The sequence below is a fragment of the Antechinus flavipes genome, chromosome 3, assembly GCF_016432865.1.
Source record: "Antechinus flavipes isolate AdamAnt ecotype Samford, QLD, Australia chromosome 3, AdamAnt_v2, whole genome shotgun sequence".
Taxonomy (NCBI): domain Eukaryota; kingdom Metazoa; phylum Chordata; class Mammalia; order Dasyuromorphia; family Dasyuridae; genus Antechinus; species Antechinus flavipes.
The window spans coordinates 220580967-220591431 of record NC_067400.1 but is presented as its reverse complement, the minus strand read 5'-3'; positions in this window follow the sequence as shown (position 1 = coordinate 220591431).

The following is a 10465-nucleotide window of genomic DNA, read 5'->3' as shown; positions in this document are numbered from 1 at the left end:
TGCAGATAGTTCACATTCGTTCCCCAGTGTTCTTTCTTTGGGTGTAGCTGCTTTTGTCCATCATTTATCAATTGAAACTCAGGTCTCTTTGTCAAAGAAATCCACTTCCATCAAAATATGTCCTCATACAATATCGTTGTCGAAGTGTATAATGATCTCCTGGTTCTGCTCATTTCACTTAGCATCAGTTCATGTAAGTCTCGCCAGTCCTCTCTGTATTCATCCTGCTGGTCATTTCTTACAGAACAATAATATTCCATAACATTCATATACCACAATTTACCCAGCCATTCTCCAATTGATGGGCATCCATTCATTTTCCAGTTTCTAGTCACTACAATCAGGGCTGCTGTAGCCACTACAATCAGCCCTGATTGTAGGGCTGCTACAAACATTTTGGCACATACAGGTCCCTTTCCCTTTTTTAGTATCTCTTTGGGGTATAAGCCCAAATAGAATCAAGCCCTTTGCTGGATCAAAGGGTATGCATATTTTGATAACTTTTTGGGCATAATTCCAGATTGCTCTCCAGAATGGTTGGATTCGTTCACAACTCCACCAACAATGCATTAGTGTCCCAGTTTTCCCGCATCCCCTCCAATATTCATCATTATTTTTTCCTGTCATCTTAGCCAATCTGACAGGTGTGTAGTGGTATCTCAGAGTTGTCTTAATTTGCATTTCTCTGATCAATAATGATTTGGAACCCTCTTTCATATAAGTGGTAATAGTTTCAATTTCATCCTCTGAAAATTGTCTGTTCATATCCTTTGACCATTTATCAATTGGAGAATGGCTTGATTTCTTATAAATTTGAGTCAGTTCTCTATATAGTTTGGAAATGAGGCCTTTATCAGAACCTTTAACTGTGAAAATGTTTTCCCAGTTTGTTGCTTCCCTTCTAATCTTGTTTGCATTAGTTTTATTTGTACAAAGGCTTTTTAATTTGATGTAATCAAAATTTTCTATTTTGTGATCAGTAATGGTCTCTGGTTCATCTTTGGTCACAAATTTCTTTCTCCTCCACAAGTCTGAGAGATAAACTATTCTATGTTCCTCTAATTTATTTATAATCTTGTTCTTTATGCCTAGGTCATAGACCCATTTTGATCTTATCTTGGTATATGGTGTTAAGTGTGGGTCCATGCCTAATTTCTGCCATACTAATTTCCAATTATCCCAGCAGTTTTTATCAAATAATGAATTCTTTTCCCGGAAGTTAGGGGCTTTGGGTTTGTCACACACTAGATTGCTGTAGTTGACTATTCTGTCTTGTGAACCTAGCCTTTTCCACTGATCCACTAATCTATTTCTTAGCCAATACCAAATGGTTTTGGTGACTGCTGCTTTATAATATAATTTTAGATCAGGTACAGCTAGGCCACCTTCATTTGATTTTTTTTTTCATTAATTCCCTTGAGATTCTCGACTTTTTATTGTTCCATATGAATTTTGTTCTTATTTTTTCTAGATCATTAAAATATTTTCTTGGAAGTCTGATTGGTATAGCACTAAATAAATAGATTAGTTTAGGGAGTATTGTCATCTTTATTATGTTCGCTCGGCCGATCCAAGAGCACTTAATATTTTTCCAATTATTTAAGTCTGACTTTATTTGTGTGGAGACTTTTTTATAATTTTGCTCATATAATTCCTGACTTTCCTTTGGTAGATAGATTCCCAAATATTTTATGGTATCAACAGTTATTCTGAATGGGATTTCTCTTTGTATCTCTTGCTGTTGGGTTTTGTTGGTGATGTATAAAAATGCTGAGGATTTATGGGGATTTATTTTGTAGCCAGCTACTTTGCTAAAATTATGAATTATTTCCAATAGCTTTTTGGTAGAATCTCTGGGGTTCTCTAGGTATACCATCATATCATCTGCAAAGAGTGATAGTTTGGTTTCCTCATTGCCTACTCTAATCCCTTTAATATCTTTCTCGACTCTTATTGCCGAGGCTAGTGTTTCTAATACGATATTAAATAATAATGGTGATAGTGGGCAACCTTGCTTCACTCCAGATCTTACTGGGAAAGGTTCCAGTTTTTCCCCATTGCATATGATGCTTACTGATGGTTTTAAATATATGCTCCTGACTATTTTAAGGAAAAGTCCATTTATTCCTATGCTCTCAAGTGTTTTTATTAGGAATGGATGTTGGATTTTATCAAATGCTTTTTCTGCATCTATTGAGATGATCATATGATTTTTGTTTGTTTGGTTATTGATATAGTCAATTATGCTAATAGTTTTCCTAATATTGAACCAGCCCTGCATTCCTGGTATAAATCCTACTTGGTCATAGTGTATTATCCTGGTGACGATTTTCTGTAATCTTTTTGCTAATATTTTATTTAAGATTTTAGCATCAATATTCATTAGGGAGATTGGTCTATAATTTTCTTTCTCTGTTTTCAGCCTACCTGGTTTAGGTATCAGTACCATGTCTGTGTCATAAAAGGAGTTTGGTAGGACTCCTTCAATCCCTATTTTTTCAAATAGTTTATATAACATTGGAGTTAATTGTTCTTTAAATGTTTGGTAGAATTCACATGTAAATCCATCTGGTCCTGGGGATTTTTTCTTAGGGAGTTGATTGATAGTTTGTTCTATTTCTTTTTCTGAGATGGGACTGTTTAGGATATTTACTTCTTCCTCTGTTAGTTTGGGCAAGCTGTATTTTTGGAGGTATTTTTCTATTTCATTTAAGTTGTCGAATTTATTGGCATAAAGTTGGGCAAAGTAACTCCTAATTATTGCTCTAATTTCCTCTTCGTTAGTGGTGAGTTCTCCCTTTTCATTTTTAAGAGTAACAATTTGATTTTCCTCTTTCCTTTTTTTAATCAGATTTACTAAGGGTTTGTCTATTTTGTTGGTTTTTTCATAGAACCAACTCTTAGTTTTATTAATCAATTCAATAGTTTTTTTACTTTCAATTTTATTGATCTCTCCTTTTATTTTTAGAATTTCAAGTTTAGTGTTTGACTGGGGGTTTTTAATTTGTTCCTTTTCTAGCATTTTTAGTTGCAAACCCAATTCATTGACCTTCTCTTTCTCTATTTTATACAAATAGGCCTCTAGAGATATGAAATTTCCCCTTATTACCGCTTTGGCTGCATCCCATACATTTTGGTATGATGTCTCATTATTATCGTTTTCTTGGGTGAAGTTATTAATTATGTCTATGATTTGCTGTTTCACCCAATCATTCTTTAGTATGAGATTATTTAATTTCCAATTATTTTTTGGTCTACTTCCCCCTGGTTTTTTGTTGAATGTAATTTTCATTGCATCGTGGCAAAGATAGCATTTCTAACACAATATTAAATAGTAATGTTGAGAGTGGGCAACCTTGTTTCACTCCTGATTTTATTGGGAATGGTTCCAATTTATCCTCCTTACATATGATAGTTTTAAATAGATGCTACTGACTATTTTAAGAAAAAGTCCTTTTTTTCCTATACTATCAACCATACTCTCAATTTCCTATACTCTCAATTTAGGAATGCATGTTGGATTTTATCAAATGCTTTTTCTGCATCTATTGAGGTGATCATAAGGTTTTTATTAATTTGATTATTGATATAGTCAATTATGCTAATAGTTTTGCTAATATTGAACCAGCCCTGCATTTGTGGTATGAATCCTACTGGGTCGTGGTGTGTTATTCTGGGGATAATTTTTTTGTAGTCTTTTTCCTAATATTTTATTTAAGATTTTAGCATCAATATTCATTTGGGAGATGGGTCTATAATTTTCTTTCTCTGTTTTCAACCCTTCTGGTTAAGGTATTAGTACCATGTCTGTATCACAGAAGAAATTTAGTAGGAGTCCTTCATTCCCTCTTTTTGTAAATAGTTTATATAGCATTAGAGGTAATAGCTCTTTAAATATTTGTTAGAATTCACATGTAAATCCATGTAGTCCTCGAGATTTTTCCTTAGGGAATTGATTAATAACTTATTCTATTTCTTTTTCTGAAATGGGACTATTTAAGCAATTTACTTCCTCCTCTGTTAATCTGTGAAGCCTATATTTTTGAAGGTAGTCATCCATTTCATTTAGGTTATTAAATTTATTGGCATAAAGTTTGGCAAAGTAACTACTAATTATTGATCTAATTTTCTCTTCATTGGTGGAATAGTTTTTTTTTTTTTCCTTCATTGGTTCTCCCTTTTCATTTTTAAGACTAACAATGTGATTATCCTTCTTCCTTTTTTTAATCATATTTACCAAAGTTTTATCTATTTTTTTGTTTTTTTTCCTCATAAAATCACATCTTAGTTTTTTTTTTTATTAATTCAATAGTTTATTTCCAATTTTCTCAATTTCTCCCTTTAATTTTAGAATTTCAAGTTTAGCATTTGATTGGGTGGGGGGGGTCTTAATTTTCTCTTTACCTAGGTTTTAAGTTGCAAACCCAATTCATTGATCTTCTCTTTCTCTATTTTATTCAAGTAATCATCTAAAGATATAAAATTTCCCCCTATTACCACTTTGGCTGCATTGCACAAATTTTGGTATGTTGTGTCATTGTTCTCACTCTCTTGGGTGAAATTATTAATTGTGTCTATGATTTTTTGTTTCACCCATTCATTCTTTAGGATGAGATTATTTAGTTTTCAATTACTTTTTGGTATATGTACCCCTAGTTTTTTGTTGAATGTAGTTTTTATTGCATCATGATCTGAAAATGATACATTTACTATTTCTGCCTTTCTCCATTTAATTTTGGGGTTTTTACATCCTAATACGTGGTCAATTTTTGTATAGGTTCCATGAACTGCTGAACAGAAAGTGTACTCCTTTCTGTCTCCATTTAGCTTTCTCCAAACATCTATCTTTTTTTTTTTTTTAATAGCCTTTTATTTACAGGTTATATGTATGGGTAATTTTACAGCATTGATAATCGCCAAACCTCTTGTTCCAATTTTTCCTCTCCTTCTCTCCACCCCCTCCCCCAGATGGCAGGATGACCAGTAGATGTTAAATATATTAAAATACAAATTAGATACACAATAAATATACATGACCAAAATGTTATTTTGCTGTACAAAAAGAATCAGACTCTGAAATATTGCACAATTAGCCTGTGAAGGAATCAAAAATGCAGGTGTGCAAAAATATAGGGATTGGGAATTCAATGTAATGGTTCTTAGTCATCTCCCAGAGTTCTTTTGCTGGGCATAGCTGGTTCAGTTCATTACTGTTCCATTGAAACTGATTTGGTTCATCTCATTGCTGAAGATGGTCAGGTCCATCAGAATTGATCATCATATAGTATTGTTGTTGAAGTATATAATGATCTCCTGGCCCTGCTCATTTCACTCAGCATCAGTTCGTGCAAGTCTCTCCAGGCCTTTCTGAAATCCTCCTTCTCATCATTTCTTACTGAACAATAATATTCCATAATATTCATATACCACAATTTATTCAGCCATTCTCCAATTGATGGGCATCCATTCATTTTCCAGTTTCTAGCCACTACAAACAGGGCTGCCACAAACATTTTGGCACATACATGTCCCTTTCCCTTCTTTAGTATCTCTTTGGGGTATAAGCCCAGTAGTGACCCTGCAGGATCAAAGGGTATGCATAGTGTGAAAACTTTATGAGCATAGTTCCAAATTGCTCTCTAGAATGGTTGGATGTATTCACAATTCCACCAACAATGTATTAGTGTCCCTGTTTTCCCACATCCCCTCCAACATTCTGCATTATCTTTCCCTATCATTTTAGCTAGTCTGACAGGTGTGTAGTGGTATCTCAGAGTTGTCTTAATTTGCATTCTTCAAAGATCTATCATACCTAACTTATCTTATATTCCATTTACGTCTTCAATTTCTTTCTTATTTGCTGTTTTGTGCTTTGATTTATCTAATTCAGAGAGTGCAATGTTGAGCTCTCCCACTATTATAGTTTTGCTGTTTATTTCTTCTTGCAACTCTCTTAACTTCCCCTTTAGGAAGTTAGTTGCTATACCACTTGGTGCATATATGTTTAGTATTGATATTGCTTCATTGTCTATGCTACCCTTTAGCAAGATATAGTTTCCTTCCTTATTTCTTTCAATTAGATCAATTTTTGCTTTTGCTTGATTTGCAATAAGGAAGGCTACCCCTCTTTTTTTTTTTTATTTTAACTTCACCTGAAACATAATAGATTGTGCTTCAGCCTTTTACCTTTACTCTGTATGTATCTTCCTGCTTTAAATGTGTTTCTTGCAAACAACACATTTTAGGATCCTGACTTTTGATCCAGTCTACCAACTGCCTCCACTTTAGGGAGAGTTCATCCCATTCACAATTATGGTTAAAACTACTAATTCTCTATTTCCTTTTATCTTAATTATTCCCAGATTATGCTTTTCTTTTTTCTTTTCCCCCTTACACTCCTCCCAATTATTAAACTTATGGGCCCCACTTGCCTCATGTAGCTCTTCCTCTAGAATCCCTCCCATCCACGTTGAGTTCCTTCCCCTTTCTTATCTTTTTCTTATAACTCTTTTCCTTTTCCCTTTTCCTCTCTTACCTCATTGAAAAATGGAATCTGATATTTCCGACCTTTCCATCGTTTAATGTGAAAGCAGCTAGATCCTGAGAAATCTTTATTGTGGCTCCTCAGTATTTGGATTTTTTTTTTTTTGTAATATTTTTCCTTAGAGTGATAATTATGAAATTTCGCCACAAAATTCTTTGGAGTTTTTATTTGGTCTGTCTCTTTCAGAAGGTGTTTGATGAATTATTTCAATGACTATTTTACCTTCTAATTCTATTACATTTGGGCATTTCTCTTTCTTGATTTGCTGTAAAATACTGTCTAGTCTTTTTTTTTTAATCATAATTTTCAGGAAGTCCAATAATCCTCAACTTAGCTCTTCTAAATCTATTTTCCAGGTCTATTGTTTGCCAAGTAGGTATTTAACATTTTTCCTATTTTTTGATTTTTTTTTTTTTTTGGTTTTGCTTGACTGATTTTGATGTCTCAATGATTTCATTTCTATTTGTTCAGTTACAATTTTTAATATGTTATTTTCTTCATTAGCTTTTATTTGCTTCTTTTTGTATATGTCAAATTGAGATTTTAAATGAGTTATTTTGCTCTATGGAATTTTTTTTTTCCATGTCACTGAATTTTTTTTTTTTTACTGAGTTATTTTTTTTCCAATTTACAAATCCTACTTTTTTGAAACTTCTTTATCTTTTCCAGTTCAGAAATTCTGTTTCCCTGGGAGTTCTTTACCTTTTTAATTCACATTTTAGGGAGTTGTTTTCTTTTTTCACATTATCAAATTATCAAAAGGCATCTGAGTTACATGCCTTTTCTGTACTCTCTTGCATAACTTCTCTTTCCTTTCTCCATTTTTCTTTTTCTTTTTTATTTTTAATAGCTTTTTATTTACAAGTTATATGCATGGTTAATTTTACAGCATTGACAATTTCCAAACCTTTTGTTCCATTTTTTTCCCTTCCTTCCCCCCCTCCCCTCCCCTAGGTGACAGGATGACCAATGCATGTTAAATATATTAAAGTATAAATGAAATACAAAATAAGTATACATGTCCAAACCATTATTTTGCTGTACAAAAAGAATCAGACTCTGAAATATTGTACAATTATCCTGTGAAGGAAATCAACAATGGAAGTGGGCAAAAATATAGGGATTGGGAATTCAATGGTAATTGAATAGAATAACATAATTAATTGCCATTCCTAGGTCCAAAATATTTATCACAACAGATTTATTCTCTGTATTCACAAACTACTGTCTTTTTTAAATACTTTTTTTTTATTTACAATTTATATACATGGGTAATTTTATAGCATTGACAATTGCCAAACCTTCCTTTTGTTCCAATTTTTCCCCTTCTTCCCCTCACTCCCTCCCCTAGATGGCAGGATGACCAATACATGTTAAAAATGTTAAAGTATAAATTAAATACAATATAAGTATACATGTCCAAACCATTATTTTACTGTCCAAAAAGAATTGGACTCTGAAGGAAATCAAAAATGCAGGCAGACAAAAATATAGGGTTTGGGAATTCTATGTAATGGTTCTTAGTCATCTCCCAGAGTTCTTTCACTGGGTGTAGCTGGTTCAGCTCATTACTGCTCCATTTGGAACTGATTTGGCTCATCTCATTGCTGAAGATGGTCAGGTCCATCAGAATTGATCATCATATAGTATTGTTGTTGAAGTATATAATGATCTATACACTTCGACAATGATATTGTATGAGGATGTATTCTGATGGAAATGGATTTCTCTGACAAAGAGACTTAACTGAGTTTCATTGGATAAATGATGGACAGAAACAGCTACACCCAAAGAAGGAATACTGGGAAATGAATGTGAACTACTTGATTTTTGATTTTCTTCCTGAGTTATTTTTACCTTCTGAATCCAATTCTCCCTGTGCAGCGGGAGAACTGTTCGGTTCTGCAAATGTGTATTGTATCTAGGATATACTGCAACATATTTAACATATATGGGACTGCTTGCCATCTTGGGGGGGGGAAGAGGGAGGGAGGGGAAAAAACGAAACATAAGTGATTGCAAGGGATAATGCTGTGTAAAAATTATCCTGGCATGGATTCTGTCAATACAAAGTTATTATTAAATAAAATTAAATTAAAAAAAAAAAGAAGTATATAATGATCTCCTGGTCTTGCTCATTTCACTCAGCATCAGTTTGTGTAAGTCTCTCCAGGCCTTTCTGAAATCCTCCTTCTCATCATTTCTTACTGAACAATAATATTCCATAATATTCATATACCACAATTTATTCAGCCATGCTCCAATTGATGGGCATCTACTCAGTTTCCAGTTTCTGGCCACTACAAAGAAGGCTGCCACATGCAGATCCCTTTCCCTTCTTTAAGATCTCTTTGGGATATAAGCCCAGTAGTAACACTGCTGGATCAAAGGGTATGCACAGTTTGATAACTTTTTGAGCATAGTTTCAAATTCCTCTCCAGAATGGTTGGATTTATTCACAATTCTACCAACAATGTATTAGTGTCCCTGTTTTTCCACATCCCCTCCACGATTCCGCATTATCTTTCCTTGTCATTCTAGCCAATTTGACAAGTGTATAATGCTATCTCAGAGTTGTCTCAATTTGGATTTCTCTGATTAATAATGACTTGGAACATCTTTTCATATAGAAATAGTTTCAAATTCTCCATCTGAGAATTGTCTGTTCATATCCGTTGACCATTTATCAATTGGAGAATGGCTTTCTTTCTTACAAATGAGAGTCAATTCTCTATATATTTTGGAAATGAGGCCTTTATCAGAACCTTTGACTGTAAAAATGTTTTCACAGTTTATTGCTTTCCTTCTAATCTTGTTTGCATTAGTTTTGTTTTTACAAAAACTTTTCAATTTGATATAATCAACATTTTCTATTTTGTGATTAGTAATGATCTCTAGTTCTTCTTTGGTCATAAATTCCTTCCTCTTCCACAGGTCTGAAAGGTAAATTATCCTGTGTTGCTCTAATTTATTTGTAATCTCATTCTTTATGCCTAGGTCATGAACCCATTTTGGCCTTATTTTGGTGTATGGTGTTAAGTGTGGGTCAATGCCTAGTTTCTGCCATACTAGTTTCCAACACAAACTACTGTCTTAGCTTAGCCCTAATGATTTTTACTTGTTATCTTTCAATGACTTCCAAATTTCAATTCTTGCCTCAAATCTTTCCACATCATCCTCTATAAAGATGTGAAAATGTTTTTTCTCATATGTAACAATGTCACTTCTTTACTAACTAAATTCTAATGGCTTTCTATTGTTTATTAAATAAAATGTAAATTTTGACTTTTAGAGCTCTCCAAAAATTCCCTCTTCTATTTTGTAAACTTATTATACTTCCCTCCCTTTCCTGTACAGTACAATTAAGCTGAAATGGCTATCTTCCTGTTATTCATACATGTCACTTTATCTTTCATTTCCATGTCAGGTTTTACAAAGTACTTTTCAAATTTTATCTCATTTTTTCCCTCATAACAGACCTGGGAAGTAAGTGTTATTATTACCTGCATATTGTAGATGGGAAAACTGAAGATAAGAATGTGATATATTTTTTGCAGTATGTAAATGCCTTTTTAAAAAAGATTTTTGATGAATATCAATAACGTAAATTAGTGATTTTAAAGAGCTGCCTTCATCAAGACCAGATAATTCCAAAATAATCTCATTTTCTTTTTAACATGAATGATAAAATACTATATTGAAGATATTTTTAGATTAGATCTTATCAAAGTTTTTTTATTATTATTATTTGTTTGGTTTTTATATTTTATTTTTAAAAATTACAGTTTGCTTGTGGAAAATACATATATATATATATGTTATATATATGTGTGTGTGTGTGTGTGTGTGTGTGTGTGTGTATTTTCCAGTATATATATGTATGCATTTTATACACACACACACACACACATACATACACAC